This window comes from Cuculus canorus, chromosome 10, assembly GCF_017976375.1.
Source record: "Cuculus canorus isolate bCucCan1 chromosome 10, bCucCan1.pri, whole genome shotgun sequence".
NCBI lineage: Eukaryota > Metazoa > Chordata > Aves > Cuculiformes > Cuculidae > Cuculus > Cuculus canorus.
Window position 1 is genome coordinate 9,273,700 of NC_071410.1, and position 16,832 is coordinate 9,290,531.

A 16,832-nucleotide genomic window follows, 5' to 3' on the forward strand; every position below is an offset into this window, starting at 1 on the left:
AAAGAGATTTGCTCTCTATTGTGCGCATGCACTATAGACGGGCTTAACGCCTTCCTTATTCTGCTGTAAATCCTTCTGGACATTAAGTTATATTCACAAGTTCAGGTTAAGGCCTGAGCCCTAAAGCTTTCATGCTCGTATTCTATCTTGACATCTGCAAGTGGGGGAAAAACATTGCTGCGGAACTTCATTTTGCAGCAAAAGAAATGTGAGTTTGAATTTACAGTGACTCACAGCTCTGCCCGTAGCTGCACACTCCCAGGTTCCTGCCTTCACACTGACTTTGTCTGAAGAAAAATCTCCTCATTTACCCCATGAACAAGGCTGACAAGGGCTGAAATTGGGCTGCCGAATGCCTGAAAGTTCCTATCTCCATGACCTCAAGAGTGCAAAGGAAGAAATTGGAACTTAGCCTGGAACTTATCCTAAAGCAAGCTTAAGAATCCCCCAAAATGGAGAAATACTGCAGAAAAAGTGTAGGCGAGGTACCATACTACCTCTGCAAGTAATTTCTATGTATTTTTGCTAAAAAGCAAAAAGAAATGAGATTTAAACGTAGCAGAATATCAGTAGTAACTAATCCTGCAGATGGAGGTAGTCATCCTCTCACAAATGAGCTGAAAAACTTTAAAATGTGCTGTCAAGTAGCTAAGAATTTTTTGGGAAAGGGTCTCACTGCAAACTTTTTCCTGAAACTTTAGCAACCTTTTGACCAATTTCACTTTCCCTCAAGAACAGGGACCGTTGGAAATGACCAGAAGTGACTCCTCTCCAGTTTACCCTCTCCATCTTCCTGGACTAGATAGCAATGCAAAAGAACAATTACAAGGAGACTTACAAAGTACTTCAGCCAGCATTGCTGACTCCTAAAACCTGGGAATGAAACAACAGAGGACCTAGAGTCCTCAGCCCTGCTCATCCTGGGGCAGTTACTCCCTCCCCAGTGGGCTGAGATTGGAGCAGCTGATCTTACCCCACCATTGATGTTTCGCGGCTGCCTGACCGGCTTCATCACCTGCGTTATGGAGAACAGGTTACTAGAAAAGCAGGCAAATGACAGAGCTGACAAATGACACTTAAGGCAGGTGAATTTTTAGACCTGGGTAAATTTCATTGTTATGAAATATTTGGGGGGGGGGGTAACAGGACAAAAAAAAGTCAAATTGTTGATGGCTGTTGTCTTGCTCTGGTTTGAGGGCATGGCACTTTCCAGCCACCCTCACAAGATATGTCAGCCACTGTCTAGACTGCTGCAAACCCAGACCTCACGCTGGCACACTTTGAAACCTCGTTGTCAACCTCAGGTCCTGTTTTAAAATGCTTTTCCCTTTTTTCAGTGGAAACTCCTTAGAAAACAAAATGTCTCCCTGCTAGGCATACAAGTAACTCAGATCATGCTCAGGCAATTTTTCTCATACGAATTAATTCGTGATAACTTGATCTTGAGATCCGTGTGGGATCATCGCTTGTGCATATGAAGCAGGAGTTTGTTTTACAAAGCTGAGGCAGTGGAAGGGGGAGAAATAGGCAAACAAAATCCAGCACCACCCATTCTGATATGAATACATTCCAGGATGCTCAATGCTTGGAAGAGGTTTGAGGGAGAGCCACAAAAATTACTTGCACTCTGAAAACATACCTTCAGCATGAGACTATGGAGCTTAACAGTCTATTTATCCAGGAGAAGAAAGGAGGGGGACTCCCTCAGTCTGGCTACATGAGGCTGCATTTTCAAGATGAAGCACCTTTAAAATTCACCTAAAATGGCAAAAGGAAATTAAGATTAAGCTAGGTAATCATTAGGAGAATTCAGAAATAATGTACATTTTTTCTTCACATTAATAGCAACAGAAACAGTGGCTGTTGGCCTTTTACAAAATCTGCAGCACAGTCAGCAGTGACAGGCTGGGTGCAGGAGGAGCTCAGTGAGGATGCACAGCCCACATTAATGTCTTCTAAGGGATGTTATTCTGCATCCTTTCATTTTGCTTGGAATATATTCGTGTGTAGCATCACTCACACCTGGGGATACTGTATGTTCAGCTCAGACAATTCTTACACATTTAGTATCCTCCTTTTAACAGCAATAAGACTTGCATAATTTATTATTATTAACATTTATGAAACTTTTTTCGCATGCCTCAAAAAGCAAGGGAGAACTCCTGGGATCTGGATTCTGCAACACCGATGACATATTTTTCTCTAATTATTGTCAGCAAGGACTTCTCAGTAGCCAGACCATCACAGGCAGGTTGATGGTATGAGGCTGTAGCTATGTAAAAATGTGCCAAGTCTGAAAGTAAGAACAACTCATTGTGTTAATCAGAATGTCCCAGAGCTATTGGAGCAAGTCATACAAGACTAGAGGGAGTGTTTATTCCAACAACATTTCCAAGACGATTGTGTCAGACGAATTTTTCTTCAAATTCAGAGTTCATAGGACCCGCAGCCCAAAAACTGTGTGATAGTGACAGAGCTATGAAGTAATATAAGCAGAGGGGAAAATTGTTCTCATCCTATTGCAAAATGATGCAGCATCTCTAGTAACGTTCAGCTGTGCTTTTGCTGTACAGCTCTGAGCTTCTTTTCCAAACCTCATTCTCTGGAAAATCTCTCTGCTAAAACATATTAGTTTGTGGTGGCATTCATTGCTGGATCTACTGTCCTGACAAAAATGCAGCACAGGCCCGGAATTAGTTGGCTGAAACAAACACTTGGTGACAATCTTGGATCTTTCTAACTTAATTCTTCTATGTTGAATCTGGCTCTTTAAAACTGGGTCTTATATTGACTTCATGCAGCAGCTACGAGACCTTCTGAAGTAGTATGAGAGGTGATGGTGCAACAGAGAAAGCCAGACCACAGCCTGCCTTCTGGCTGGTCTTGGAGCCAACTCGGGCCTCACTGTGGCTTTTGCGGGACCAGGGGGAGATGGCCAGGGTACGTGATCTCTCTTTAGCCTGGCACCCACAGAACAGTATGAGAGCCCATGGAGCATCTGAGCTGGGATGTGGCACAGGGAGTTCTTAGTAGCTTATCCCTCCTCCTCCCTTGGGGATATCAACAAGCAGAGCTGTTGGGTCAGTGTCAGGCAGTGTTAGCCGCGGTCCTGTGTGCTCCTCTACCTGGAGGTGCTCTGATCCTCAGGCTCAGCAGGACCCCTCTGTCTCTGCTCTTTCTCCACAGCATCAGCTTTTCCTAGAATGCAAGTGATGCTGATGTGGCAGTTCAGCCTCCAAGTACCAGGCATGTCCCTGGCCTCTCTGCAAGCCAGCTTGTTTCCACTGCTCAGACTGATCCCTGAGTACCTTCCTGGAGCACAGAGGGACTATTCCCAAAAAAATGCAGAAGTGTCTAAACACTTATGGTCTCGGTACGTGCAATGGCAAAGGCACAAACACAACGTTATTGTTATGCATTACGCATAATTAGCATTATGCAAACTGCATTAGCTCTTAGTTTGCAGTTTGTTGCTATGTGAAGTGGTTCATTTTTGTTCATTTTAGAAAGGAAAAAGGAGCATAAGATGCAAAAAATATTTCCTGATTCAGAAAGCAGAAAATACTCCCAATGTGTTTTCCAAGGTGGCTCAGAAGAGGATGCTGCCTCCAGACTGTAGCTACAAAAATTAACAAGCCAAAAGTTAGAATCCTCTTCTGTATTCTAGTTACTGAAAGAGGCTGAGCATCTTGGTCTTTTCACCCCAGAAACATCCTGTCTGACCTCAGTGGGAAATTCTGGGCATTTGGTAAAATTTGAGCAAGTGTCTAAATATGGACTCAGGGGCCAACATTTCAATCTATTATGTAAAAAAACCCTCGAAGTCTGTCATTTCAAGCAATGAGACAGCAGAACACTAATCTCCAGTTTCTGTCTTCGCATAAATGAAGCCTGAATCTATTCTCTCATTTTTGTTTACTGTGCAAACTGCGTCCCCACAAAACGAAATGAACTTCTCAATTTGAATGTAATTTTATTTAAAGCAGTGGGCAAGGAGTTTACTCTGGGAGGTGGTGAGCACACTGCAATGCTCACTGACCTCCCAACGGGCTCCTAAACAAACAGAAACCAAACTGCTGACGGTGGCAATGCAGCCATGAAATGATTCAGTAGCAAGCTATATACATTCAAGGATCAGCAGCCAGGCAAAACACCATAATGAGTTTTAACTTGCATTTGCTGAGGGCTGAGAACACACAAAGTTACTTGCTGTAACTCAGCAGATCTGTATCATCTCAGGAAGCTGCAAGATGTGTTCAAGCATTCACATTTGCACCGGATGAATAAAGAACACATGCCCATAAACACTTGCAGCTCCCCAAATGGGAGTCCACCTCACTCAGGATGGGTCAAAAGCACCAGTTATCTTCACAGCGTTACTTAGAGAAGCTCTAAGTGTGGGGTCCAAACCAGATTAGCTGTTTCTCCATAGTTCTTGTCTGCAGAGATGCCCATAAAAGCACCCAGCAGCTGCTCCAGAGGAAAAAAGGGCAGGTATCTGCTCTTTGGCTGGGCCTGGCATGTTGTGCACCTCAAATGAGAGCATTATCCCATCTGTTTTCTGAGTGACAACATCAGGCAGAATAAGGGGATCATTGTGGATCTTCCGCTTACAGCAAGGTAGAGACATTAAAAGGCAGGACAACACATCAGGCAAGAATGCATTAAAAATAACAAAGGCATAGAAAAGCAGAAGTGTGATTTCTTTGTGTATTTTTGTTGTCCTGTGATCATCTGGAAATAGTATGTGCAAGCCCAAAGCCGTTGTCACTCTCCAGACACCTCCCTACCAACCTGCTCACAGTAGCCACAAGATACCGCTTCCCAAAGGCTATTGTTCTGGCTCTGAGTTTAAACAATCCTGAGCTGTGCTTGCGGTAATGAGTATGATCAAGACTAATCACACGGGCCATAAATAACCTAAAAGCAAGTTATACTCACAGCATAATCCAGTTACAGCTTTAATTTGTGCATTTCCTCTTTGAAAGTAGTTCTTTTATCTTCTATTTAGAGCTGAACCTCTCCCAGATGCCGTTTGCAAACCAGGAGAGGTGTTTTACATCAGCGCCAAGGCAACACAGAGCCCTGCAGTAGTATTTCTGATCTACCCACTATGCACTCCAGGAAAGGCTTTAAGGGCAGGACAGATTCTTTCTATCGGCTCCATTCACCAGCTGTCCCTCAGCTTTCCGTTTAGCTCTAGGTCCAGATGGAAGAAAAACTCTAGAGCTTAAGAATGGTCCTTTGCTGAACATTTTGCTCAGTTACTTATTACAAGCAACTATAGCAGAGAACACAAGCAGACAAAAAAAGAAAGCTGGTTGCTATTAAAGCAGTACTCGTTGCTCTCAATTTACAAAACCTGTTCCTTGTTTGCATCCCCAGCCCCTCATTGTAAAGCAGAGAAGGCTAGCAGCTACTCTCCTTTTCCTAGTTACTGCTCCAGTTCTCTGCTCTTTTCTGGGTTGGTGGTGTGGCTGTAGGAGTGCTTGCGTAGCTCTCGTGGGACAGAGCATCAGCGCACCGTGGAGAAGACCTGCAGCTTCCTATTTCTGTGCAGCAGAAATAGAGGTGCTAGAGGTGGTTTGTGCTAGAGGTGGTTTGTGATCCATTCTGGATCTAGGCTAAAAAAAAAAAAAAAGAAATCCCAACTTGTTGAAAAGCATCAGGAAAAGAACTGTAGCAGAGCTCTGTGTTGTCTGGTCACCCTAGGAAAAAGATGTGGGTGTTTCCAGTTTCTGTGGGTAGCTCTGTTATCATGTTATTGCCTTCTTTGATGTTATTTGTTATTCTTCTGTAGAATCTGGTGTCATCCTTGCAATCATAGGCATCCAGCCCCTGTGCAGACGTGCTGTTGGTGTTGTGATATCCTGGGCACATACTCTTAGGCTTTTGTCTCTATTTACAGATCTTTGGCTGTACTCGACAAACAGCAAAGTGTCACAGAAGCACACTACTTACAAGACCTTGTAGATGAGGTCTGCCACCTGCAGACAACAACACAATGTATAGACTGAGTTTATAAAAATATTTATTATTTAGCATTCCAGCATTTCCTTCTGTTTTGGGATGTTATGGCTGGAACAAATCTTTCGTGACACTGTTTTGCTCTCTGAGAAATCTCATATCTATAAAAACAAATAAAACACAACAAATATCTGCTGGAGACCTGGCTTGGATTTTGAAGCACCTCACACTAATTTAAGAGCAAAACTATGGTTTGTATAATCTTAACTGATTACACTTCTCTGAGAGCCCAAGTACCAGCTGACCTGGTTCTGTCCTTGCAGCTCTGCCCTTACTCCGCTCCTGGCCATGCAAGAAGATCTACCTGCCACCACATTTCCACTCATGGGAGGAAGCCTGACCTTATGGGCTCCTAAGCAAGGCTTCTCCCACGGCAGCCAGGGCTTTAATCCTGAAGTGAAGCTATTTTCATGTTATTTGGTGGGATGAAACAAGCTTATAGCAATGTGTAGGGGTATTATCCAAGACAACGAGGTCAGGATTGTCAGCAGTAAAACAAGGAGAAATGTCAGCACTGGTCAATGACTCCTTTAGACCTGCAGAAAGAGGGTTGGAAATTGCTATAAAAGGCAGTTCAGACATCATGGGTCCTGCTGCTCCATCTGTGTGGCCTCTGAGGCACAGCTTACTGGAAAGGACAGTATCGTCTCACATCAGAGCTCCTCTGTTCAGCAAAAGCTTGGATTGAGCAGTGCTTTACAGTTAATGACTATCTTTCCTCGTGGCAGAATTGGAACTTACCATTAGCCACGGAAAACAGATCATTGCCAACTAAGGAGATGCTTGTATTTTCCTGTGCTGATAAATGGAAGGATTTCATATTCACAAATGAGGAAAAAACCAAAACAAACAGCTGAAAATCACATTTTTTGTCAAGGAAGCATAAACCTAACTTGGCAAAAAAAAGTTGTGCAACAAAATTTGAACCTCAAACTCCTATGCTAGGATGATGTTTAGCAAGTCTATTGTTTAGAATAATTGCTTTAGCTTCCTTTTTGAGAGCAAATGCCAGCCAAGATTGGGGAAAAGGATATTGCAAGAAAAGTAACAGGATAAGTCAGTCATGGTGTCCCAGCAAAATATGTTTGTGTTCACTCAACAGAAGTAATTTTGTGGATCAATATTTTAACTAAATCAAATTATTCACTATTTAGCCAAGAAATGAGACAAATCCAGTAATAACTGGTACTTATTTTGAAATTGGTAGTGATTATACAAAAAAAATTCAACTGGCCCTGATTCAGTTGAATATTTATTTATTCCACTGAATTCCTTAAACCCATTCAGTTCCAGATCTTTGCTTTCAGGGCTGTCCTGGCGTAGCTTTCTTCACCAGGTAATCATGAGTGCTGCTGAGTGAAGGATGTGGGTCTTGGAGGAGCAGGAGGTCAGTAAGCTCAGGACGAGGACAGTGGTGGTAGGTGTTGCTTTCTCTGATTTCTCTGAAGAAAATATTCTGAGCAATTCGGTTCTGATCATTAAAGTTCCTTAAACTATGATATCAGAGAATTCATGAGGATGTTTGCCTCATTCTCTGGTTAGCAGTATTTGCCACAGGAGACTAGCACTTTCCTACCCAGCTTCTGTAAAATACGTCAGCTAAAAATTATTCTGTAGTTTGCAGCAGCAGAAAAATGCTAAGTGTAGTTAATACAGCATCTAAAACCACATATTTAATAGAGGTGCACATCTTATCCAAAATCTTCAAGAGGCTGTACAGAGATGGAGATGCCTTCCTGGAGGAGCTGCTGGTCTGGAATTAAAACAGTGGTATTTATTTAGTCTTGGGGTGTGGGGGAAGGGAGCACTGTCTAATACCAAGTGGTCGGTTGCTGAGTTTTGTGTGAAGTCCTTAACAGCCTTGGTCAGGGAACAGATTTCAGAAAGAAATTCTGAAATCTGCTTTACTCTGTGTTGATTATGAGGCAGAGCAGCCAGTCCTAACGGCTCTGCCTCCTGAAACCTCAAACGCGATGATTCACGTGTGTTAGGAAACCAGGATTTTGCATGGTGGTAAGAGACTGCGCTGCAGTTTGCACGAAGATAATGGGCAGAGTTAGGAAAGTTAAGAGTTTCTCTCCCACAGTAATTTGACATTTCAACCTTTCCAGTCTTTCTGTTTAGGGGAAGACTTACTGGCTTTAAACAAACCTTCCACATTAATGATGCATTTAATATTGTGTTTCTCCACTCCTAGAGTTTCCCAATCATTCATCTCACTTTACCTTCTTTCAAGCCTAACTATTCATATAACTGCAAACTGTGGGACTCGGAGATTGACTCTGAGCACCACTTGGACAACTAGATGTCATCTTCCTTGTGGGCAAAGGACTGAGCTCCTCCTAGCAGTTCCCATGCCATAAGCTGTAGCTCCATGGGTCCCAGATGCCATTTGCAAGCCAGGAGAGATGCTTTCCATCACAGTCAAGGAAAGCAGAACCCTGCAACTTGTGCGTTATTTTCTGCCCTGGGTGCTACAGCTACTGAAACCACTCCTGGTACATACGTCTGCTGCCCAACTTCCTTCCATCGATTAGATGAAACAAATAAAACTCGTACAACTGCTGTAATAAGGTATCTGAAGGCAAACAGGGCTGCCAAGCAATTAGTGTCCAAATCATGCCTAATTGGCCCCTTGGGTACATCTTATCACAGAACAAAGCAGATGTCTCTGTCTGGGTATTATATTGGGAGTGTGTGATTCTGATCTGATTTGGGTTGGTGTAAGGTGGGAGGAGTAGGGCTGTTAGATGATCATTTCCAGGATGTGCCTGAGGAGAGACCATCTCTTGTTCTCACTGCAGTGACGACAGTTCTGGCTTGTGCTAGCAGGGGAAAGCGGGAGAAGGGCTCTCCGTTTGCAAGTGGTGCAATATAGAGAACTGCAGCTTTTATTTTGAATTAGTTGTAAAAGATAAGATACTGATATAAAGGCAGTTTTGTGTAAATTGTTAGACACTCATTGTAGATATTAAAGACTTTGATACACAATAAATTTTACAGTACAAGTACTGCAGAAAACATAGATGTTTGTTTGGGGGGGGGAGGAGGGAGGCATTGGGAGTCATGAGAAAGAAACAGTCTGCTTCTAATAGATAACATAAGAAATTCCTTAGCTAAAGTCAGATATTCAAAGCTGGCTGAATGTTACCATTAAATTCTAGACCCAAAAATAGACAGAATCTGAATGGGGACTGAAATTCTACTCAGTAACTGTTGGTAAATCCCAGCAAACCACACTTCTCTGTTGAAAGGAAAACACAGCCATGCATCGGTTGGCTTTGGCAAAGCAGAAACAAATTCGCTTTCTCAAATCTGCTGACATGTTTATCAGGATAACATGAATGAATGCACTACAGTTGCCAATACAGCACACAGTGGCAGCAGAAGATAGAAAATGCTCTGAAAAAAAAGATGACAAACTATCTGGCTGTGCACACGGGTCTGTTACTTGCTCTCCCTTAACAATGAATTGCACTTCTGAGGAAGATGTGACCGAGCAGCAGATATGGCTGCAGACTATGGCTCTGGGAAAGAGACCCGTCACGCAAGCCCCGCAGCACCCAGTGCACCACTCCCACTCTCCCCATGGCCCTGGACCTCTGCACAGGCACAGAGGGTCTTTAGCCTTAATAGGTATTTATTTTTTAAAAGCCCCAAAAATCTTTTCATCTCATTTTCTTTAATTCTTACATAGCGTTTGGACTTTGTATTGCCTGAGCGGAACAGAGAACACGCAACAAAAGGGACGGGAGCTAATGATGAAAAATACCCTTTACTTTCAGCTTCCTGCCTCTGTGTTTGCTGAAAAATAACAGATTTTCTTGGCAAACATCAATAGGATATTTGTGCCTGAGCTTGCTCTAATGGACGTGAACTGTGCAGTGCCTCTTAGGCCTGTTGCACTTTCAGATGATTTCACCACTTTACAATTCAGCTCTTATGATAACATTTAACACATACTTGTTAAACCATTCAGTGCAAAGGCGGCATAAAGTCCGGTGAAGGGTAGCATTGTGCACAATCTGTTTCTAGATGGTCTCCCTCATACAAAAAATGCAAGCAAGCAACACAAAGGGCTGAGATGTAACTTTTTAGGGTAGGGAGTAGAAATTTATTGACGGTGCTAATGTGATTTGGCAAATTGAGCAACATAACATGTGCAATTATCTTTTAGTTCTCTTGCATTGTGTGGAGTTTACTTTGTCAGTTGTTTTAAAAAGCAACCAGCAATTTCTGGGAAAGCTGATTTGAAAAAAAAAAAAAAAAAGCATAGGGAGAAAAACTTACCAAGCGTTTCTATAGCTTAGTAAACATGATTAATCCAAGTCAGCAAGACTGAACCAAAAAGAATTCGGTGACCAGCTGATATTCAGAAATGTTTGTGTTTAAATATGTTTAAAATGCCACATAAAATTGGATCTAGTCCTGAAACGCTGACACATGCAAAGTTCTTATTGTCTGTACACCTGGGCTTATGGTCAGATCTATGTCAATGTATTGAAAAAACACAAGTGCTAGTAGAAAACAGAGAGCCATCAGCGCTTTGGCAGGGCTTAGAGGAATACAGAGCAAAAAAATGGTGAAAAGTAAAGTGTCTGGCCCAAAATTCGTTCTTCACATCCCCTTTTACCCGCTCTTCTGCATAGATGCATAGTCCTTCCACAGATCCACTGCTCACAGGGTGAAGGACAGGAATCCCCTTGGGGGTATCTTAATCTGCCCTTAGACAAAGGAGTTGAAAGTGCTGCTTATCCATCAGTACGTGATCCCAAGCAATCCTGAGGAGCAGCGGGCGCAGGAACAGGTGGGTGCAATGCTGTAAATGTGATATGTCACCCAGATCTGCAGAAGTCAGGGATGGCAGGTGTGCTACGTTCCTTGGCCCTGCACCCTACCCTCAGTGGTTCCCCCATCCTTCTCCTCTCCAGGTGAGCCCCTCACTGCAGACTGGCAATGCCACAGCTTGGCTAAAGGGTCAGCCCGCACTCAGCAGTCCATGTTCAGATCTGAATTGTGGAAAATGCAAGTTTTATGTAGCTGTGGGCAGAACCAAAGGTCATTTTTGAGGTATGCAAGATGTTCATCCAAACTTGGGCAGGACGAAATTCATTGCTGCTGCAAAATGATGCAGCACCTCTGAGCAGGCCCTCTCTCAGCCCACTGACCCTGACATACAGGTTGCATTAACTCCTACAATTTGCTGAAAACCTTTTAAAGATTTTTCCTTCATGGAGTCCAGAGTTACAGCTTAGAGTTCCCAGTGGCTATTGGGAAGGAGAGGGCAGACTGGTGCAGACAATAGCAGCTGTTGGAAGGGACACCTGTTATAATCACACCTGCAGAGTCTGATATGATGCGGAAAAGAGCCCATAAATTTCTCTAGGCAATTGCTCTGAATAGTTCTGGGACTTGATTTAATGTATACAAAAGAACCTTAAAAAAGACCGAATATCTCTATCTTGTCAGGACACTGTTATGTAATAAATAACCCCTATAAAAATGTTTACCTTCTTTATTCCCAGCAGCGAGAGCTTCTTGATGAAACACAGAATTCTCATCAAAACATTACTCATTTTTCTCAATATCTAAGAGGACGTTCACCTGGACAGCTAAAAATGTATTTTGTCCATCTTTGCCACCCAAACGGCCAGTTTTAATATGCATGAATGAAATCCAGAATTCCTTTTCCTGCGAATTTGTAAAGATTTTACATGTAGATGATGTCTGTTTTCTAGCTGCCCCTAAAGACCCACATGAGGGCATTCAAAGAAAAACACTGTTTAGTTGGATAATATTGCATATTATCAAGTAGTGAAGGTCTGGGATGCAGTAACCACCCACAGCCCTTCTATCACCCAGCTGGCTGCCTCTGATGGAAACATCTTTGGGAATCATGAATGACTGTGAGCTGGTTTTTAACAGATCCAGTTTCTTTCTCAGCTCTGCCTCCTTCCAGCTTTCCATGGCGGTAAGGAGTTGTCAACAAGTGTGGCTGAGCAGAGCAGGGTGCCAGCAGCTGAGGTATCAGAGAATCTGCCCCTAGCCCGCAGCGAAGGTCCTCAGCAGCCTCGATTACCCAGCTATAAATCACCAACCAGGTAAATATATCAAAGATTTATGGTGAGATGGAGTGAGTGCTCGACTGAGGACTTTTGCAGGGGTTTTCTGCACATGGATCCAGGATGGAGTTAGGCTCTGATGGCATCAGTATGGTAAAACCCTCTGTGTAGGTGGCTGGGGTGGTGGAGCGTGAGCCTGACAAATCCTGCCAGGGTGGGCAGCAGCCGTGGGCGCTTTCATGCTCTGAGCTTGATCCTGCCTTTGCCAGCCGAGGTCAAAATCCTCACGGTATATATGGGGGTGGATCAAGAGCAAAGGAGAAGGTGGGAAGCCAGTTAAAGGAGGTGAGGTGTGGTCACCTGCTGCATGAACTATGGTCTATGTTCACACAACAATGAGGGCACAGCTCATTTTTAACACAGACTGCGTTAGAATGGCTCAGAGAGAGGAAAAACTCTGCTCTGGCCCTGTCTAGGCTCTGTATGGCTGACTGGAGGAATCCTGCCTACCCCATCAGTACATCAGTTACCCTTCAATTCCTGATGTTTTGACTGGCTGGCCCAAGTAGGACAGCATCTCAGCAGAGAACTGGCTTGCAATTTGAAACGGATATAGAAACGCACTTCTCTAAATACGTACAATCCGCACCACCTCGCCTATTTTCAAGCAAAGACAACCACACACAGAAAGATGTGATCAGGGGATCTAATTAGAAGATAAAACCTCCCATTAAAGCTAGGTGCTGAGTGGAAATTGCTACATTTTCACATTCAGTTTGTGGTTACGTTCTGTTATTGCGTTGCTTTAAAAGTGCTGCAATTACTGTCTATTTTAATGAACACTGGCGAGGCTGATGGAAATACATCTTGTATGCAGTACACAAAAGTCCCTTTTCCTACCAGAAGTGCTGTGGTGTTCATTTGCAGCATGGGTTCGTGATCAGGCGCATTAAACAACATGAATCTAAGTGCTTCTAAGTGCAATGTTGGATCCATTGCATCCAACAAGGCTCTGCATGCTCGTCAGCGAATCCAGGGCAACTCCAGAACCAGACCAGATGCAACCATACCTGGGGCTGTTGTTGTGTTTCTGTATTGCTGTAGAAACATAACACAAAGCACTCTTTTTTATTTTTTGTTCCCTACTGGAGTTCCTTAGCAGGGATTGTAGCCATGAGCTGCAGCAGGCAGGGCACTGCTCATCCCAATGCATGGGCAGTGCTGGGGACCCCCTGCCATGGAGACCCTGGGAACAAGATTCTCTTTGGCACTTGCTGATAGTCAGATGCACCCTCCAATGGTTCATGGCGGTTGTGGGGTGCAAAATGCCTCAGTCTCACCATCTTCCCTCCTGTTGCTGGGGTTTCCTAGCCTTGGAGGAAGGAATCAGGGAGCAAAGATACGCAGAAGAGGTGAGCTTTGTGCCAGCAAATGGAAGGTTCCCCCTTGAACAAAAGAGATCTCTGGAGTTCCCACAGGGCTTTGTCTCCTTTTCGTTTCCTTTTGCAGCCTCTCCATCCTGCCCAACGCTTCTCAGCTGTTTAATGCTGAGGTCCAAGCTGGGCACTTTCCTGGTGGTCCCTAATCTTTTCATCATTACAAGCAAGGGGAACAAATGAATGTTTTCTCCCCTTGTGTGGAGCTGTTGAACTCTCAAAAGGCTTTTTGGGGTTTTTTTCCCTCCAGAAACTGAGATCCCTGAGGAATCTAGCTCCCTCAAATCATTCTTGTGTTGAGGTAGAATTAGTCGATATTTTTGCAGATCATGGCAGTTTCTCAGTGAAAGGAGCAAGTTCTGGATGATTTATAGGCTTATGCAAAAAAAGTAAATCAACTTTGTTCTATTCTCTAGCTGTCTGGACTGTGTTCTCTTTTCATTGCAGACAAGCGAATTCCGTCACCACTAATATGCAAATAAAGATATTTGACCTCAGTCTTTCCTACAGGGAGAAAACCCTCAGCCATACCGCATATCCTACAGGCAAGGCTTGTTGCATGACAGACCATATTTTCTCCTCTAGCCCGAGGCCACGCAGGCTAAGAAACCCACAGGCTCCTGCATACCCATAGTTATTAGAGAAGACGCACGCGTCTAAGGATGTTTCAACTCAGTCCTTTCACAGGTGAGGCTTTTCAACGGTTTTTTTCCATATCACAGAAGTGTTATAACTACAAAAATGTAGTGATGGAAACTCAGCTGGCAAAAGCTGTTTAGTCTGTTGTTAATACATAGCAGGCTGCTCGCAGACACTGAAGCAGCAGCTAGATTCCTGCCTTTACCCAGGCATTTTCTGCATACCAAAATCAACTGTGGTCAACATAGAGACCTTGGGTTGGCTGACAGTGAAATCCTTTAAGCAGATGCACAGATGAATCATTATGCCAGTTCTAAGGCAGGGGGGGAAATCTGAGATTAGATTACGTGCTCTCTGCAGGCCCAAGGGAGGTGTCAAACCCATGAGGTCCTGCAGATACCTCCTTGGCTGACTTAATGTGGTGCAAAAGTGGCTGGTATTAAATATTGCTGCCTCTACTGGTGGTATTGTGGGGTTGTTCTCTCTGGCAGAGCTGCCCTCCATGGTGATACAGAAGAGATGGGAGGTCCCTGTATGGCAGCAGGGGCTGCCTGAGGTAATTTACATATAAGCATCCTCTTCTCCAGTCTTGACTTGCAAATTTCATGCTTCCCAGAAGCATAAGTGCTTCTGCAATAAGCTGGGGCTGCTACTGCAGTGCAGCAAAGTGCTGCCACAACGGAGGATGCGGGGACAAAGGTCTCCAAATGCTAGTGGTGGCACAGAGATTCCTGTTCACAATGAGACGTGACTGTGGATTAATGCTGGCCCAGGAGTGTGTTCTGAGTATTTCAGTCATGAGTCAAGAGGTTCCTTGGTTTTCTGGCATTTGATGCCTAAGCTTTTAAGTTACTCTTGGGTCACGGTCTTCCTGCACAGCCATGGCATTGCAAATTGATGGCAATCTCAGCAAGCTGAGATTTTTACCTTCTGACCTGCCTCCAGGAACCAGGGTTTTATCTGCACCATTAAATATCACAGGACTTTCGGTAAAATCATGAGAGCTGGCAACAGCCTTGACGTAGCTAGGAAGGACCTGCTTTAGGACATGGCTTAATACCAAATCCTAAACCTCTGATCTTGAGTGGATAAAGCCCAAATCCAATTTTCCTCTTGCCTTCACATTTAAGCACTTCACGTTATGCTGACTATAAAAGTGGTCAGAGTTGATCCAGATGAACAGTGGGAATAAGACTTCAGCAAACGAAACCTGCAGTGGGGTAAAATAACTCCATCTTGCAAATGGAAGTTAAAGGCCCATTAGTCGAATTCCGGAAGAGACTATTGCTTTTCCACGGTACAAAGTGGAGCCAAGTTTCTGGACCTAGCACAGGGCACAGGTTCCTGACGAAGCCAGTGCTGGCTTGGAGCGGTAAAAGTGGGGCATCCTGCCCATGGCAACGCCTCAGCTGGAGGGGCTGGGACTGCCTGATGCTCGCTCGCTGTCGGGGATGCCGTTAGTCTTTCTGGTCCTCTAGGGAATTGTGGTAAATCCTTCAGGTTTGTAGCACTTTCCTGCATACCTTTCTAATCTAGTAATGCGCTGGGGTAGCGTGCTGGTTTCTTCAGAAAAGATATGAGATTTCTGGAAATAAGTTTTTTGATAAATTACCATTTGACCTTCCACAGACTGTTTCCACCCCCCAGGTTGTTTTGCTGTCTGTCCAGTTTGGGACAGGCCTCTCATGGCAGCCTAGGGGTTTACGTGTCTTTTCTTTCCCTATTGTGACTCTCTTTTCTACGAGGTTGCTTCCTGGTGGATGCTGTGCTTGTAGCTCAGTTTATCCCAGCGTCTGAGGGAACTGCAGTGCCTGAGATGCTGTTTGGATCTCAGGTTTCTGTTAAATATTTTGCTTGTGGTTTCTGACTGCCTAAATCCCTCCAATGAGCCCTAAAGCTAACAACTCCTGCTACTGACAGTGGGCTCCACCTCCACTGATGCTTCCCCTTCACCTTAGAGTCCGGGCAGCAAGCTCACGCCCTGCCTGACTTCATTTTCCAGCCAGTCTGACAAATGCCAGCAGAAGGGCCCTTGTGCAATGCGGAAGAGGCTATCAATCAGCCAAGGATGAAGTCTCAGCTGCTGCTTTGTTATCAGAATGGATTTAACGAATGGGTCTGCCCCAAACCACACATTTTTTACATTTTTATTCTTGAGGCCTCTACTGCTGCGGCACCACTTTCGGACCCTGATCTGTGCTAGTTTGGCAATACACGTGCCCCAAAACACTGGGGAGTAACTCGATGCATGTCTCCTCCTGGTTATATGTGACACTAAAATAGGCAAGAACTGACAAACAGGGACATTCACAGGGAAAGCCGGCTTTCTATCCTCTAGCCGTTAATCTTATTAAAGGTAGCTTTTAGCATCAAACCGGACACCCTGTGAACAGCTAAGAAAGTACAGAACATCAGTGCTACTTCTTGGATGGGAAAGTCAGAGCCTTGGGCATGTCTTGCAGCCAGCCTTTCCAGGTGCTCCCTCCACCACCAATACACAGGCTGTGAAATCAGCTTCTGCGTAAAATGTTCCCTGGGAAGATATTTCATTAAACCAATATAAATGTGCCTTATCATTGCCTACTCAAAGTGTCTCTTCTGGCCTAAAAAGCAACTGGAATGTTAGGAATTATTAGGAGAGGAACAGAAAACAAAGCAGAGCCTCCCT